Source organism: Stegodyphus dumicola, chromosome 9, assembly GCF_044657685.1.
Source record: "Stegodyphus dumicola isolate Sdum_Otavi_A_Nest chromosome 9, ASM4465768v1".
NCBI lineage: Eukaryota > Metazoa > Arthropoda > Arachnida > Araneae > Eresidae > Stegodyphus > Stegodyphus dumicola.
Genome location: NC_140776.1, coordinates 56,995,120 through 57,013,181, shown reverse-complemented (window position 1 = coordinate 57,013,181; position 18,062 = coordinate 56,995,120). Strand labels below are relative to the sequence as shown.

Below are 18,062 nucleotides of genomic sequence, written 5' to 3'. Positions count from 1 at the left end.
TACAGTACTTACGACAGAGAGTTACTTGGAATTTACCTCTCCATCAAACACTTTAAATGTTTACTGGAAGGAAGAACATCTACAATATTCACAGACCATAAACCCATAATCTTTGCATTTAAACAAAAGCCAGAAAAAGCATCACCTCGTCAACTTAGACATTTACAATACATCTCTCAATTTTCAACTGATATACAGCACGTAGAAGGCCGAGATAACATCGTTGAAGATACTTTATCGAGAATTGAAGAAATTTCTTTGATCGACTATGACAAAATTACAGATGAACAAATTATGGATAAAGAATTGCAAAATTTGAAGACATCAGCAATTTCCCTGAACTTCAAGTAGTATCTGCTACCTTCTCGGAAGTCTCTGTGGTGCGAAACTTCAACGAATAATTTCAGACCATATATTACAGACAGCTATCGCAAGAAAATATTTTATCAAATGCATAACGTAGCCCATCCTAATATTAAGTCATCTGTAAAGCTCTTATCGTCTAAATTTATTTGGCCAGGTATCCGTAAAGATGTACAGTACAACGTGCATATTGATCTTATTGGACCCCTACCACCATCAAATGGGAATATTTACTGTCTCACTTGCATTTACCGGTACTCTAACTGGATGGAAGTGATTCCACTTAGCATTTCAGCAGACACAGTTGCTAAAGCATTTTATTTTAATTGGATTTCAAGATTTGGGACGCTCTGTCGCCTAGTCACAGATCGTGGACCTCAGTTTAGTTCAGAGTTGTTCAACAACCTATCGAAAATGTGTGGAATAAAATTACAACATACAACGGCTTACCACCCCCAAGCAAATGGGAAGGTAGAGCGCTTCCATAGATCTCTCAAGACCGCGCTTATGGCACACAATAAACTGGCCTAGACTGAAACACTTCCAACTGTTCTTCTTGGCTTACGCACAGCTATGCAGGAAGACTCTGCATATACAATTGCTCAAATGGTTTATGGACAAAATATACGATTACCTGGAGAAATTTTCCACGATAGCACAACTCATACACCACCTGACATTTTTGTCAAGCAGCTAAAAAAAACTATGGAAAAAATTGGACCAAGAACAGTATCCGATAAATATGTCCAAAAAATATTCGTCCCTAAAGACTTGAAAACAACATCGCATGTGTTTATTCGCAAAGACAGAGTTATAAAGCAGTTAGAATCCCCTTATGATGGTCCTTTTAAAGTGGTTGACAGAAAAGAAAAATATTGTTACGAATTTGGTATTTAAAAAGCTAATGTTAGTTCAATTATGAATTAAATGGTTTTATTTCTCGCGCAGTGCAGCGCGTGACGAATATTAAAAGAAAGCTAAGCCGGAAAATTGAAAATACAAGAGCGTGTGCATTAAATAAATAAATATCTCTTTTTGATTTCGAGAAAGTACTGGAAAATTCTAGCGCGTGATTTTAAAATCTTATAAAAGGAGGAAAACATCTCAGTTTGTTGTAGTTGCTTAGTTTGTTGTTTAGAAAACTGCTGTTGTTGATTGTAGCGAATTCGCGGATTAGCTTTCTTTAGCTGTTTTGAATTACGTTCTATTGGACATTTGAGTAGTTAAAAGATAACTACTGTGAGATATTGTGATACTGCATGATAATTTGAGAAGATTTAAGCATTTTTGTTGTGATAATAATAAATTTTTGTTCATTTTTCATCGGACTTGTGCATTCATTTCGTAACGAACCCGTACGCACGCGACAATTTTTGGTGTCAGGAGTGGGGTTTGAATGCCAATCACAAGAGCGATGGAAGAGCAGTTAAGACAGTTGATATCAGCCTTTGCTGCATTTAAAGAGGAAATGAAGACGAGCCAGGAGGAAATGAAAGCGGGACAAGAAGAAATGAAAGATGATATGAAATCTGGTCAGGAAAAGATGGAAGAATCCGTTAAAAAGGAAATGGAAGCCGTTCACGAAAAGTTGGAAGCTGGTCAAATAACTTTTAGGAAAATATAAAAGCTGTACAAGAAAAGATTGAAGCAGGTCAAGACGAAATGAAAAGAGAAATAACCTGCGTAATAGAAAGTAAATTTGAGGCTATGGAAGACAGAATAGGAGCTGTCGAAAATAAAGTCGGGCAAATTGAAGAAAAGGTTTCTTCTGTCAAAGATGAAATAGAAGATAGAGTGTCGGCTGTGGAGCAACGAGTCGAAGGAAGAGTTTCGGCCGTCCAACAACAAATTGAAGAGAGAGTTTCTGCAGTTGCCAAAGAAATGGAAACTTAAAAAAAATTCGTAGCGACGGCAGGGAGCAAGAGTGATGATTTTAAATTCTTACCGATGCCTGCTCGTCCATCTCTGAAGCTATCCACATATGATGGGAAGACATCCTGGCAAGTGTATAAGACCCAGTTTTCTATCGTTGCGGATGCGAATGGATGGGACTCCCAAGCTAAAGCCTGTCATCTCGCTGCTTCTCTTAGAGCAGACGCAGCGGATATTCTGCAGACGCTTCCCGAAAATCAAAGGCTAGATTTCGAAGCTCTGTCCGGCGCCTTGGAGCTGCGCTTCGGCGAGAAATGCTTAAAAGACTTCAGCAGGCTCCAATTAAAATCCCGTCAACAGAAGCCCACCGAAACACTTCAGGAGCTCGCCACGGATGTTGAAAGGCTGTCACATCACGCCTTTTCGGAGTGCCCGACAGAAACAAAGGAAATCCTGTCCCTGCAATATTTCATCGATGGCATCCGGGACCCTGAAATACAGAAAGCTATACGAATGGCGGATGTGAAGGATATAAAAAGTGCTCTGTTGTTAGCCATGAAATTCGAGGCAGCCCAGCAAGCAACTCATACAGACCGCTACCCAGTCAGAGCTATGCGAGTCCACGAGCCAGTGGATCAACTGATGGCTCGTTTAGATGATTTATCCAGACAAGTCGACGCTTTGATACGGAGTAGCAGTGAGAACAAATTGGCTCGAAGGTGTTGGAGATGTGGTTCTGAAGGTCACCTACGACGGTATTGCAGAACACCCCAGGGCACGAATAATAAAGCGGATGAGTTGTCAAGACCAGTGAATGCCTTTAGACGGAATAGTGGTGAAAAGAAACCGACCCTAAAGTGCTGGAACTGCGGTGTTGAAGGCCACATACGAAGGAACTGCAGAACACCCCAGAGCATGGAAAATAAGGCATACGATTCAAACAGACAATTAAATGCCATGGGAAGGAAAAGGATTGACAAGAAACCAAAGTGCTGGAACTGTGGAGCTGAAGGCCACGTACGAAAGAATTGCAGAACACCCCAGGGTATGAACATTAAGACCATTTCTCAGCAACGACGCAGGAAACAAATAAATGACCATATCAAGGAACGGAGGTTGCCAGATAATGAAAAACCTTGTTTTAAAGCACTCAAGATTTCTACGGTGAGTGGCAACAGTAACGGACTTTCCATCAATGGGCATATCGATGGAGTTCCTTGCAATATGATCATTGACACAAGAGCTAATGTTACCATCATTAGGAAAGATTTAGCTGAACAGTTTAAAGATAAACTTATTTGGACGCCATCCTGTGTTACCCTTCAGACTGCGTCTGGTGACAAGATCGAGATAGCTGGGAAGTTAAACTTGAACTTCACGTTTGGAAGTGCCTCCTACAATCACACGGCATATGTGGCGGATATTACAGATCCATGCATACTCGGATTGGACTTTTTAAGGAAATACAATTTTTCCTTAGATTTCAAAAACAATAAGCTGCTTTCAGCATCTGATGGCATGACTATCCATCCTCAAAAGGGATCCTCGCCTGGAAATGTCGACGCCTTGTCCGAAAGATCGAGCTTGGAAAGCTGCCGAAATCATACCAGGGTCGAAAAGAAACGCAAGACTACCAGCTATTCTCCATCCCAGAAGCTCTTCGGTCGAGACCTTCGTCTGCCTTGTGACCGCCTGTTTAGTCGCCCTACGCACGGATCCTGAAAAGGTATCAGCGGTTAAATCCTGGACGCGTCCCAAAAATGTCCATCAGCTGAGAAGCTTCCTAGGGCTTTGCACCTACCATAAGAGATTCGTGAAGAACTTTTCTTCCATCGCAAGACCACTTCACAAGCTGACAGAGAGCAAGCAAAGATTCTTGTGGACAAAGGAATGCGAGGATGCATTTAACAACTTAAAGGAAGCTTTAACATCTGCTCCAATCCTGACGTATCCTCAGCTCGACAGACCATTTATTCTCGACACCGACGCGAGCAATGAAAGTGTCGGTGCTGTTTTGTCCCAAGAAATAGAAGGCCAAGAACGTGTAGTAGCTTACTGGAGCAAGTGCCTGTCTAAACCGGAGAGGAATTACTGTGTCACAAGGAAAGAGTTGCTCGCCATAGTCAAAGCTGTAGAACATTTCCATCATTATCTATACGGGAGAAAATTCCTCCTCCGCACGGACCATGCCTCATTGGCCTGGCTTTTAAATTTCAAAAATCCTGAGGGTCAAATAGCCAGGTGGATACAGAGACTCCAAGAATATGACATCACTATCCGTCATCGTAAGGGATCATCACACGGAAACGCCGACGCCCTGTCTAGAAGACCTTGCCAAGAAAGCTGCCGATATTGTTCCAGGGTGGAAGCGAAATACGAGCTGCTGACTCCGGTCGCAAGACAAATTACAACATCAACATCGGCTGATCGAGACCCGTGGAGTGATGATGAAGTCAGGAAAGACCAGCTGGAAGACCGCGACATTAAACCCATACTTGATTTAATAGAGTCATCAAACAGAAAACCTACATGGCAGGACATTTCTATCTGTAGTCCAACAACAAAACAATACTGGGCACTCTGGGATTCACTTCACATTCGAAACGGCGTCTTATACCGGAAATTCGAGTCGGATGATGGGAAGACGTTCCGATGGCAACTGATACTTCCAAGATCCCGGATTCCTGATGTCCTCAAAGAACTACATAACAGCCCTACAGGAGGTCACTTTGGAATTATGAAGACCTTACAGAGAGTTCGTGAGCGCTTTTACTGGAATAATGCAAAGAATGACGTGCAAAAGTGGTGCCGATCTTGCGATGCCTGTGCAGGTCAGAAAGGACCGAGGAAACGCAGCCGAGGCAGACTACAACGTAGGTGCGCCTTTTGAACGTATCGCCTTTGACATCCTGGGACCACTGCCACGAACTGCTGATGGCAACAAATACATACTCGCTGTCATTGATTACTTCACCAAGTGGCCTGAAGCTTATCCTATTCCTGATCAAGAGGCAGTCACAGTAGCTGAGGTAATGATACAGCACTGGATTTCCAGGTTCGGAGTGCCTCTTCAGTTACATTCCGATCAGGGAAGGAATTTTGCCTCGGCAGTAATCAAAGAACTATGCAAACTACTTGGCATTGACAAAACTCAAACGACGCCATTGCATCCCCAGTCGGACGGCATGGTAGAGAGGTTCAATCGAACCATCCTTAATAACCTCTCATTAGTGGTTTCCAGAAACCAACAGGACTGGGACAAGAAATTACCACTCTTTTTACTGGCTTACCGCAGTGCTGTCCACGAGACTACCGGCTATTCTCCATCACAGATGCTCTTCGGTTGTGACCTTCGTCTGCCTTGTGATCTATTGTTTGGCCGCCCTCCGGATGCTCCTTCATCGTCTGAGGAATATATTCAAGATCTCCAGGCCCGGTTTGAAGTGATGCGCAATTTTGCACGAGAGCGAGTCAACTTGGCGACGGAGAAGATGAAGACCCGATACGACACAAGAGCTACTGAACATCAATTCCACGAAGGAGACAAGGTGTGGTTGTGGAATCCGACTCGACGGAAAGGACTTTGTCCGAAATTACAGTCACCTTGGGATGGGCCGTACACAGTCCTAAACAGGCTGAATGACGTCGTGGTTCGGATTCGTAAGTCTTCGAACTCTAAACCTAAAGTCGTTCATTACGACAGGTTAGCTCATTACTATGGCCATAATACATAATGTAAATAATTGTAAATAGTATAAGACCATGGTCCATTTTGTTTTTAAATGTGTATTTGATTTGTATTTGATAGCATTTGATTTGTTTTATGTATTGCATTTATTGTTCATGTTGTTTATTATTGTAATGTAATGCTTATTAATGCATTTATGCCACAGTTGTAAGTTTAGCTTCCTGTCCAGGGATTGTACTGCCCGGGACGTGCAGTCCTTGGGAAGGGGGCAGTGTTACGAATTTGGTATTTAAAAAGCTAATGTTAGTTCAATTATAAATTAAATGGTTTTATTTCTCGCGCAGTGCAGCGCGTGACGAATATTAAAAGAAAGCTAAGCCGGAAAATTGAAAATACAAGAGCGCGTGCATTAAATAAATAAATATCTCTTTTTGATTTCGAGAAAGTACTGGAAAATTCTAGCGCGTGATTTTAAAATCTTATAAAAAGAGGAAAACATCTCAGTTTGTAGTAGTTGCTTAGTTTGTTGTTGTTTAGAAAACTACTGTTGTTGATTGTAGCGAATTCGCGGATTAGCGTTCTTTAGCTGTTTTGAATTACGTTCTATTGGACATTTGAGTAGTTAAAAGATAACTACTGTGAGATATTGTAATACTGCATGATAATTTGAGAAGATTTAAGAATTTTTGTTGTGATAATAATAAATTTTTGTTTATTTTTCATCGGACTTGTGCATTCATTTCGTAACGAACCCGTACGCACGCAACAATATTTTACAGTAAAAATTAATCACAAAGACGTTACAGTGTCTATTGATAGATTAAAGGTTGCATATTTCTTGCAAACACCAGACATTACTACGAAGCAACCAACAACGTCAATGAGAAAACCTGTCAAACCTCCAACAGACTTACCTCCTAAAATTAACAAGTTTCCTGCAAAACAGTAGCGTGTAGGGCGGACCCCTGTGCGATTTCGGAATTAGCATTTATATGTATCAATATTTTTTTTTTTTTTTTTTTTTGTAAATAGTGTGTTTTAAAGGTAATATTATGCTCTACCGTAACTTAGTTACTGGGAAGGGATTACGGTTGTGGCTTGAACTTATACAGAAACTTTAAATACTGATTAATATCATTTTATTTGTTTTTTGTTGTTTTCAGAATGGCAACAAAATTATTATTCAATTTTTGTTGTTTTGAGAATGGCAACAAAAAGATTATTCAATTTTTGTTGTTCTTTGACTGGCAACAAAATAGTACTATAATGATATTGTTCTAAAGAGTTGTTTACATTTTGATAAAAACGAAAATAAAGATTATTTTGATTTAAAACTTGAATTGACGTTATTTGATGAAACAGAGTTGTAAAAATAAAGATTAATTTGGATTCAGAGCCAATAGACGTATAGAGTCTCACTCGCATTAGTAGCATAAACTTATGAGCTCTAGAAAGACTGTCGAAGGAATTATCCTCTTGTTTTAAACTGACAGACAAAGTCAGAAGAAGGGTGTAAATAGCCCTTTTATTTGTTCACAAAGAAGTAATAATGACCCAATACACAAGCCAACACTTCTTCTTTTACACAAGCCAACACTTCTTCTTTTACACAAGCCAACACTTCTTCTTTTACACAAGCCAACACTTCTGGCTTAACTTTAACAAGTAATGTTGAACAAAAATCAAATGCAGTTACTATATTAGCTTAACGGCTCATAAGATAAAGTAACGCGCAGGAAAGCTCTGGCTTGTAGAACTCGACGAGACAAGCTTAATGGCTAAAAGCACTGAACGCCACAGAATCAAATTACTATTTGCCGTTGTCTTGTCCATGTACTTCGCGGAAGAATGGTTGCCAGAGCCTCAAGGAAGTTGGACTTCTATTTTAACCACAATTTTGAGGGACAACACCCCGGAGTTGAGGGACAACAACCCGGGGGTTGGCGGTCCGAGGGTCTCCTACCTCTCTTCCTTCCCACCAAACCACACGAGAGGACTTTCGGCTGGCCATATATTTAGAATGATCTCATGCCGCAAAGACACTATACATTTGTAAACATCCATGCTTTCTCTGGGATTCGAACCCGGGCCTTTCGGTGCCGCAGTAGGCTCCCCTAATCACTATACCGTTTGGGCAGCAAACCGCTATTTAGTCACGGCAACAACATGCTCTCAAGTAGGCAGAACACGCTCTAAAATCAACTTGGGAACTCTTTTAAAATAGCACTTCTTTCTTCCTTAATTTGAATAAACTCGCGCTATCTCATTTACATTCTGGCATGAAAAGCGTAGGTGAAAAGGCAAGGAAGTTGCTTTATAAGGTATTTCTCCCGCCTTCTTAGCATGCCTTTATAGAGTAGTGGCGTGCACGCTGGGCACGTATTCCAGAGGTCCACGGTTCGATTCCCGGCGAAAGCGTTGCTCATTTTACGTCTTCTGCTTCCAAATAACCTGATGTCTCTACAGTTGCGCCCGAGCTAAAAGGGGGTGGATGATGATTCTCCACACCCAGGATTTGGCGAGTGGGTCCCCTAAAAAAAACTCCAGTCACTCTTTAAAAGGGGGAGTATATAAGGTATTTCTCAAACCTTCGTGGTGTAGTGGTCTGCACGCTGGCTGCGTATTCCAGATGTCCGCGGTTTGATTCCCGGCGAAGGCGTTGCTCATTTCACATCTCTTGCTTCCAAACAACCTAATGTCTCTACAGCTTTAACTCAAAATTAACTATTAGTCAAAAATAAATAGATAAATCCTCATAATAGAAATTAAAGAACAATTAGATGTTTCAATTTCACTCTGAAATAGCGATGCAAAAAATAATACGGAATATCTTCCGATTTCCAGTTTCTAACTGTGAAAAATCTATGTCATTAGATTTAGCTAATGTAAAAGGAGCAGCTTATAACTTAATATTTATATATCCGAATGATATAAATGCTACAGAAATTCAGTTAGAAATATCTCAAATATCAGAAAGCCCGATTCAGTTAGTTCCATATAGTGTTCTGTCAGAGGCCGTCCAACACCTTTTCCTTAAAGAAAAAGATTAAGAGAAACTATAAGATGAATAAAATCTTGTTCCTTAGGCCTGGGCTGTATATGACTAGGCAGTAATCGTTTGTGTTAGAATAAAAAATTATGAAATTTTGAGGCTTACTGATTATTTCATAAAGAACTGTTATCTGAAGAGAGACATTAAAAACTATTCAACGAAATATCTTAAGACATCGGAGTTTGGAAAAGTTTTCCATTCTAATGTTATCGTATGAGCTGCAACTGGAAACGAAACCTTAATATTTTGTTAATGCTTCTGACAACCAATCCAGTGAGTTCCTGTATCATTTGCTTTAGAAATTTAGTCTGAATTTGACTGTCATAGAAGTAGCAATTATTTCACTAATGGACTTGGAAATACAACTGAATTTTACAAAAACCTCATTAACTTGTATCAAAACACCTAAATACAAAGGTCGTCACTTAATCCTATCTTGATTAATGTTATCATTCACATAACATTATCCGATTAGAGAAACACGGATGGAATTTAAACTGCATTTCCATAACCTGATAAAAAATAGGCAATTATCGGTAAACCATCGACTGTTTTAATCATTCATACACTTTCTATTATCAAACTGAAAATTTGAATCCTAAAAGACAGCTTATCAGTAAAGTTAGATACTCGTTTTTAAAACCATTTCTCCAATTTCCGCACTAAAGATGCAGATCATTGCTTCAGTAATGTATTTGTATGTCTAAGCTAAAAAATCATAAATTATAATTGTTTCACAACTGTATAATTTCTAGGTATTAGGAAAATATTTACAGACATGTTGTGGCGTGTTGTTGTTCCTTCCAACTCTAGTAGCTAGGTGAGTAGTTGTTTTGGTAGATATCACTGTGTGCAGCAATATTTTTCACTAACTGCGTAAAAATAGGTGATGAAAATAAGATCTCGCCATCTCAGCTTTTCTATGCGTCTCTTATATGCTATCTGCTGCAGTTTGAAGCTTTTTCAGAAATACAGCATCTCATTTTCGTCCTCTCAGACGCAAATTCTGTCTTTATAACAGTGCATTTCAGGATTTTTTATTTTCTGGAGCAACCTTCAGGGATTTCATTGAGATTACTCGAAAGAATTGCAGTTGTGGAAGCTCAGTTTAACCACTGCATTATCGAAGTAAAAACCTTCATTATTGCTGTGGATGGAACCGGAGAAAGAAAAAATATATAGACTTCACAAACGAGCACATGGCGATAAAAAGATGTAGATTTGGTTTTAGTAGAAACTTGGATTATAGTTGAATAGCTTCGAATTATTTTAAAGTTTTTACCTGAAATTATGTATAAGCATCGATGAATCCGGACGTTTTTTTTCTCATATGTACTCGATCAGAATATACGACTTAAAAATGAATCTGATGGAATAAATTTGGCAAAAATCTGCAGAGGAGCATATTACCTTTTTCGTGTTGGGCCAATATATCTAAGAGAAAAGATAGCCGTTATTACTAAACGCAAAAATATTTCATAAATATCAAGAAAATGCTTTTTGATTATTACTCCTATTTTGAAGCATGGATGGCTGCAGTGATTTTTAGCGGATGTTTATTGAAATGAGAGGTCAAAATGAACCATGACACGTCTTTTTGTTAGGTCATAATGAAGTTCATATCGTTAGTATCACATTGAAGCATATTAATGGTTGCCTTCTAAACTGCTGATATTACTATTACTTCAGCTTTGTGATGAAGATATTATCCAATTAACAGAACCCTAATACTACTGGGAAATGATTATAATTATAAAAGGAAGAGATGAAAAGACTTCTTTTTTAACAGTACACATGACATATTTCGAGGATACTCTCTTATGTCGTGGAACAAGATCACAATGGAAAAAGTTCAAAATAGACTTAATAAAGGAAAATTCCCAAAACGAAAAAGGCCGAGTCTATGAAGATATTGGGCCTGTCAACATACTGAACTAATAATGTGGAAGACTTGCAACCAAAGTGCAAATGTAGCAGAGGATCGCCAAAATTTTAGCAGTTTTGATATTTCTTTAACTTATTATAATAATTTTACCATTACCAAATATTTTTACACAATGTCTCTGAAAATAGATAAAGATAAGACAATACAGACAAAGAAAAAAAACGAAGTTTCGACGCATTCTTTTTGTAATATAAACGTTCATTTTCCTTGCTTTGCACATGATGATGTTATATACTTATTAAAAATTTTCACATTGTATTATGTCTTAAAATTAGAAAGTAAAGTGAATGCCCTAAAATTGCAAAAGTATATTACAGTACAAGTGAAAAAATTGACAGTTTCACTCACGTGTGTGTCGGATTTGCCCAATACTTATGGGGTCCCTCAAAATTTTTGTAAATATTATGGGGTTCGGGGGATCTCGAAAAAATATCAGTGATGAAAAGGGGTCACGACTGAAAAAGGTTTATGAAAATTCCATCAAATACTTTTTTGAAAAAGTACAAAACCGTCTGTAGTACTGATAGTACGATATTTATTATTAAATTGATATGATATTATTAATGAACAAGATAATTAATAATTTTTATCTCAATGGGTATCATTTCTATAAATTGCCCTTTTTATTGTCAAAAACATCGGTTATTCCGATACTAAAATTTTCAAAATTTATTAAAAGTAAATAGAGATAATAAAAGTTTCAAAAACAATAGAACATTAAATTTATTTAATATTTACCATTTACTTCACACGTGAAAATTTTACAGTTATGCTTTATAAAAACGCATTGGCTTATTCCAATATTTTATTTCGAGTTGAGTTTAGTTGTAGCATCAGTAGAAATACCACCTAGCAGAAGAAATTTAATTTTAATTAATAACCGACTAGAACTGAACATGAAATAAATTAATTAGTTTTTAATAGATAATATTGATTTATTAATTAAACTTACGCTTAAAAGTATCTAAAAAACTATTTTTTGGTGATTCTAAGGTTCATTTTCCGAAATATAGATGCTTAAAGTCGAGCACCACTTGGAACTTACTTATCTTCTACTGCAGCTGATAAAATTAAAAAGCACTCCTCTTATTTGTTATCAAACTGAAGGTTTCGTTACTTTTATTGTACATATTTCTCTGCCATGTGAGGGACTTTCCCATTTTTAACATTGCAGGTGAAAAGAAAGGTATGTAAAGTGAGTGTTCTTTGTTTGTAAAACAATCACCATTTCTATTGATTTTCAAATAACGGTATTTTGTCATATATGAGTATTGCTATAAGATTTATTCCATTTTATACATTGTTTAGACTGTTGAAATTATGATAAACTGATTAAAGGTTTTGATAAAATTCATAAGAGCTTTGAGAAAGTTCATGAGACTATATATTTATTGCCAGCAAATGCATAGTGACCTGTCAGAGCTTAATAACCGAAAATAATTTGCAGTATTAATGATCTTGCATCCTGTTATATATTTTAATTCTCTCTACAGAAGTACTTCCTGCTATAAAATACAATTTGTTTTTGAGATCTTGATTGCAAGGACCTATTTTTGTTAAAGTAGCTTGAAAATACATCGAAACCTCATTTACCTAACTCAGGGGTAAAATATCAATGTATATATATTTCACAAACGTACTTATCGCTCATACGGATGCTCATGAGGATGATATTTCATAATGTATTAATTAGTAACAAAGGACGTTGTAGAGACTTTAGGATTTTTTGGAAGCAAGAGAGATTAAAAAATATGCAACGCCTTCGCCGGGAATTGAACCACGGAAGTCTGGAATACACGCCCAGCGTGTAGACCACCACACCAGGAAGGCATGCAAAGAAGGCGGGAGAAATACCTTATAATGTTACGGCTTTTGTCTAAGAGAAGTGACGATTTCCATATAAAAACTGGCTCATATTTACGTGATATATCTAGAAAATCATATCCTTTTGGAAATAAAAAGAATGAAAGCAGCCATTTAAACGAAACCTTTTTATTCTGAAGGTACATAACTCGGACTGCTGTTGCATTATTCCATTTAGGCACAAATAATATCGAGGAACTTGTCGTACCAAAAGTCTTGCATATAATTAAAATAAATAAATTCTTGCATGTAAATGTCAGACACTTCTGGTCCAATCCATTGGGAAATGCAGTTAGAGGCATTTATTGAAACTCTTGGGTGTCAGCTAAGCTCTTCCCCCCTCCCCTCTTCGCCAGAAAAACATGCTCTACGGCAGTGTCCAGCCGCATCCACTCAATAGCTGCTTCAGAACATTCGTGGGAGATCGGGGAGCATCTAGCTTACTCCACGATCTTGCTTCCTGTGATGACTATCTTTTAAAAAATAAAAGGAGTCTTCGGGTGAAACGCTTTTCTGAAAATGAGTTATTTCAGCAAAATGCTGCAGTTATGAATTCACTGGCGGCAGAAGTGATGAAGAGGTATAGAAAAGTAACAGATAGTACCAGTACCGTAATAATAGCGCCAGATGACAAATAAGTACTTGTCATCTGGTAATATTATTGTCTGAAAGCGAGGATTGAATATTTGGAATAGCAGTCCAAAGAAAGTACTTTAAAAATAAAAAGGTTTGTTCAATTAGCATTCTTTCGTTCTTTATTAGCAGCGGGAATCACTGTATAAACATGCTATATATGTAGGGAAGAGGACAAAAACGCTCGGTAACTTGAAAAATGATCAATGTTGCGCAGTTTTAGTTACTGGATCAATGGCGGATCACATTTTTTTTTATTTAGTGCAGGCATGTCGAGTTCAGTATCTCAAATGAGCGAAATAGTCAAGAGCACAGTCAAGTCAACAGTAAAGTGGGCCATTAAGAAATAGAAAGCCATTTTCAAACTGAATGATACAGTGAGTGAAAACACGAGTAAATACTATACAATGTTATCTAATATCGTAGTTTTTTTAAAAAATAGAACGAACACAGGATTTGATTTGTTTGATTATGGCAGAGCGCGCAAGAGCTATCTGCCTAAGGGAGGGATCGCTTTGTATAGAACTTTCTGAGGGAAATTGGCTCGTATCCACGTTACACATGGAGAAATCACGAAAATGTCCTTGCAGGCAGCCCGTTTGTCGGATTTTGAACCCTGATCGAACCTGATAGAAGTATTTAGTGGCTTTACTAGCTCCATCCCTGCTGAGCCAACGAACATAAGAAATCTGGATAATATTTGATGGATACTTTATGTTTCTTTCCGGACACTTGGTATCTTTGTCCTGCAGCTAACTTTAGGTTGCCTGGAAACACGCTGCTCGGTCTAACAGTTTTCAAAACAGAGATAATTTGGATCTTGCTGGGAACTTGTTCTTTTCATAACTGTTCTTTCATACTTTAAGGGACTTAATGATAATTTACCAGTCTTTAATGTTGTGTACATTTTATGATGGCTAAGCACATTCGACGTTACAAATACATCACATGAGTCACTATATTACGTTTTTTACTATTTTTTTTTTTTAAACATACAGACTCCCCGTGCACCACATATGTACAACATGGGACTTACAGAAGTAAGTTAAGTAAAACATTAAAAGTTACATGTATAAATAAAACGAACAAAAGCAGAGAACAGCAGTCTGGACTTCACGAAAACAGATAATTTCACTGGCCAAGTCACTCCGAACATTTTCAAATCGTTCTGCAAATATAATCTAGGTCCATCAAATGTAGGGCATGAGAAAATCAAATGTTCCACATTCTGAGGTACTCTTTTTGAAGAGTCACATTGTTTGATCTTAGATTAAAACGAAACAGGTAACTTGCCAATTTACCGCGACCAAATAAAAACTGACAAACTGTAAATTTATAGAGAGGAAAGGCTCGGAATGCAATAGAAGGAAAGAACATTTTGGTGACCTCAGCATAACAAGATGAAATATATTCCGTATTTCACTTAGCTAAAAGCTTCTTATAATGAAAAGACTTCCAATAGGTCTTTGGAATGTTAATGTTGATGCATTTTTGCTATTAAACTGAAAGTTCCCACCCATGAGGCTTTTGAATAATGAATTTCGTTTTGTAGTATTTGTAGTATTGTAGTATTTTGGTTGAATGTTAGTAGCAAAATATTTGGTTTGAAATAAAGTGTGATATACAGACTATTCGCAAAAGATGGATATAGGCATTATTTCCTTAAATATTGATACTATATTTTTCCGGTTACAATGTTTTCCAAAATAATGCGGAAAGAGAAAATCTTTTCAGCACTGGTGATAGACCGATTTTGATAATGCAAAATTTTAGCTTTGTATATAAAGCGTTTAAAGCAAAAAATGTTTTATTAAAATATTAATTATGTTTTCTCAAATTAAATACAAAACATTTAAAAAAATTCCCTAACTAATCCAAGGGGATATTTATAATCAACCGCTTGCTTGAAGCGAACTAAAAAGAGAAGGATAAGTGCTGTTTTATTCAAATACTAAATCGCCCACCAGTGGTCGAACGTTAAAGTCGCTGAACCCTGGTAGTTCGGTCCGAGGTTCGGATCCCACGAACGGGCTGGCTGCATGGGCGTTTTCGGGGTTTTACCTATGGGTAACGTGTGTACGAGTAAGTTTTCCTTAGAAAGTCCTCCACGAAGGCATCTGTTCCCTTAGGCAGCTAGCCTTCGCAGCTTTGCCATAATCACATACACCAACATCAAATACAGAATCATTAACAAAAATCAGTCAAGTTTTTAGTTGTTGTTGTTGTTTTCCCGCAATTATGAGCGAGAATTATTCACATTAGCTGAGCGAGTTAAAATGCTGAGTCAGTAAATTCGTTCTCATGTATCTTCACGAATTTTGAAAGTAAAGATCCAAAACATTTTATATTGAATTTATGAAAACATTACAAGTGTACTGGATACAGAACTCACGAGAATTAAATAAACAGTAAATCATATAAAATTTATACTTAAAAAAAAAAACCTTCTATTCCCAGGTCTTGAATTACTTTCATAACACCTCCCTACACACCTTATTTTGAGAAACTTAATAATTGTAGCTGTCTGGAGGTTATTCAGATATGGCAAAGAGGCAATCTGCCTAAGAGGACTGATGCCTTCGTGGATGACTCAGGCTGCTATCATACATCCGTTTGTTTCGGAAGAACAACTGTTTGGAACAATTTTTCTTTGTCACAACATCCAATCACCACAGATCGCTTTGGGGTTAACACACAGGAAACTGGTTTTTCACTACGAACAAGCTGATAGCACTCAAAGCTGATAGCTGATTGGTTGAAAACGAACAACTTGAAATTTTTTCCCGAAAGGAAGGAAAGACTCGTCATTCTTTCAATAGTAAACCAAATTGTCCGAAACAGTTGATCGTGTGAAACAAATGCGTGTGTGATATGGGCCTTAAAAGAAACTCACTCGTATTCATGACAATTGTATCCAAGTCGTTCGCCTGGGCTTGAACCCAGGCCTAACTCCCAATATTCAGCTGTCTTAACCGCTCAACCACTGGTGGAAGCAGTTGTACCTGTCTAGCATCACCAATTAAGAAAATTCAGGCGGGAACTTCCTGTTTTCGAAAGTTTATCATAAGAGAGCTTGGAAAATGACATAATTAAGAAATATTTGGTATTTAGATTTTACATAAAACATAACCTAAAAATGTTTTACTTTTATATAAAAGAGTTTCACAAATGCATCCACCAGAATGCATTTATATCACTTTGAAAACACACTGCCCAACTATGGCTGAAGGTTGAACACTGTTAATTCAACCTGAATTCAGGAGAACGAACAGGTACGTTGCATGGGAGTTTTTGTGATTTTTTCCCATGTATCAAGTGCATATGAGTTAGTTTCTCTTAAAAGAAAAAATTATGTATGCTTAGAATAAACTTGCAAGGAAACTCGTTGAAAAGTTAATTTGAATGGATATAAAATTAATAATGCGTACAAAGTTTCCACAAAATTTTACCGGACTTTATTTCCTCAACAGTTGGCAACAAACATATATTTCCAATTATAAAATTAGTTTAAATGATACAAATACTCATGTTTTGGCATTCTGGAATTAAAAAAATAAAACTTCTTAAAATTTACGAAAACAGATTTTATAAACTTTCTCCTGATCGGTATACTCATATTTAGGTAAATGTTATGCTCATTATCAAAAATGTGACTCGTATGACAAAATCTGACAGAGATACTTAATTTTAATGTTGAACATCATACTCAGAAGCAGTACACACACTGAACGGCGAAGTATTTGCATTTGTGTTTAATGAAAAATAAAATATCAAATTGGAGAAAGATTTCCGAGGTAAACAGATTTAGAGACGAGCATTTCTATGGATATTTATCGTGAAAAAGTGTTGATTAATACAATTATTTTTGATTTTATTCGTGTAAAATCTCTTGTTTCTCTTGTTTTTAAAGAATTTTTGTTCTATAAATCATTGGCATAAAAGGACGCCGCTTTATTGTGATCACATTTGTCCACGGCTATTTTCATAACACTGAAAGACGAAAAAATATTGTTACGAATTTCGTATTTAGTTAAATATTTTTAATTAGAATTATAATTAAAATTGTCTTATTTCCCCGTGCAATGCAGCGCGGGACGAATTTTAAAAGAAAGCTACGCCGGAAAAAGAAAAATACAAAAGCACGTGCATATAACATTGAATAAAAGTTTATCTCTGTAATTATTATTTAATTTGAATAAATGTAATTGACTACTATGTTAACTGTAACCGTAATTCCACTCTTTTTGCTTTCCAGAAATTGCTAGAAATATCTCGCGTGGCCGATTTAAAAAACTATAAAAGCCGGAGAGAAACATCTCAGCTCTTAGATAACTGTTGTTTATTGATTGTAGCGAATTCGCGGTGAGATCGGATTAGATTTCTCTGCGCTTTGGATTGCGTTCTATTTAATGTTTTAGTAGTTTAAAATATAGCTAGTGAAGTTTATCCTTTTTAATTTATCCTGGAAAAGATGATCAGAACACACAAGGACAGAATAAAAGACTCTTTTCTTCCAAAAAAATTATAAAACTGCTTTAAAATGAATTCTGAAGAGAATTTTTCGTGGCTTCTGTACGTACGTACGTATCTCGCATAACTCAAAAACGAGTAGCCTCAGAACTTTGAAATTTTGTATATAGTTCTAC

The 18,062-nt window shown here is 37.0% G+C and overlaps 1 protein-coding gene across 4 annotated transcripts in view; it reads left to right on the top strand.

Annotated features, from left to right (window-relative positions):
- Positions 1-18,062, top strand: part of LOC118203488 (protein argonaute-4-like) — a 70,200-nt gene that overhangs the window by 25,740 nt on the left and 26,398 nt on the right. Inside the window, exon 1 of one of the 4 annotated variants that reach the window (XM_035375773.2) lies at positions 12,032-12,106. The exons of 2 other annotated variants lie outside the window; for them this stretch is intronic. The gene's annotated coding sequence lies outside the window, so the exon portion shown is untranslated. Of the gene's footprint in view, positions 1-12,031; positions 12,116-18,062 lie in introns of those variants that run through there. One more of the 4 variants, XM_035375775.2, reaches the window with a different exon arrangement.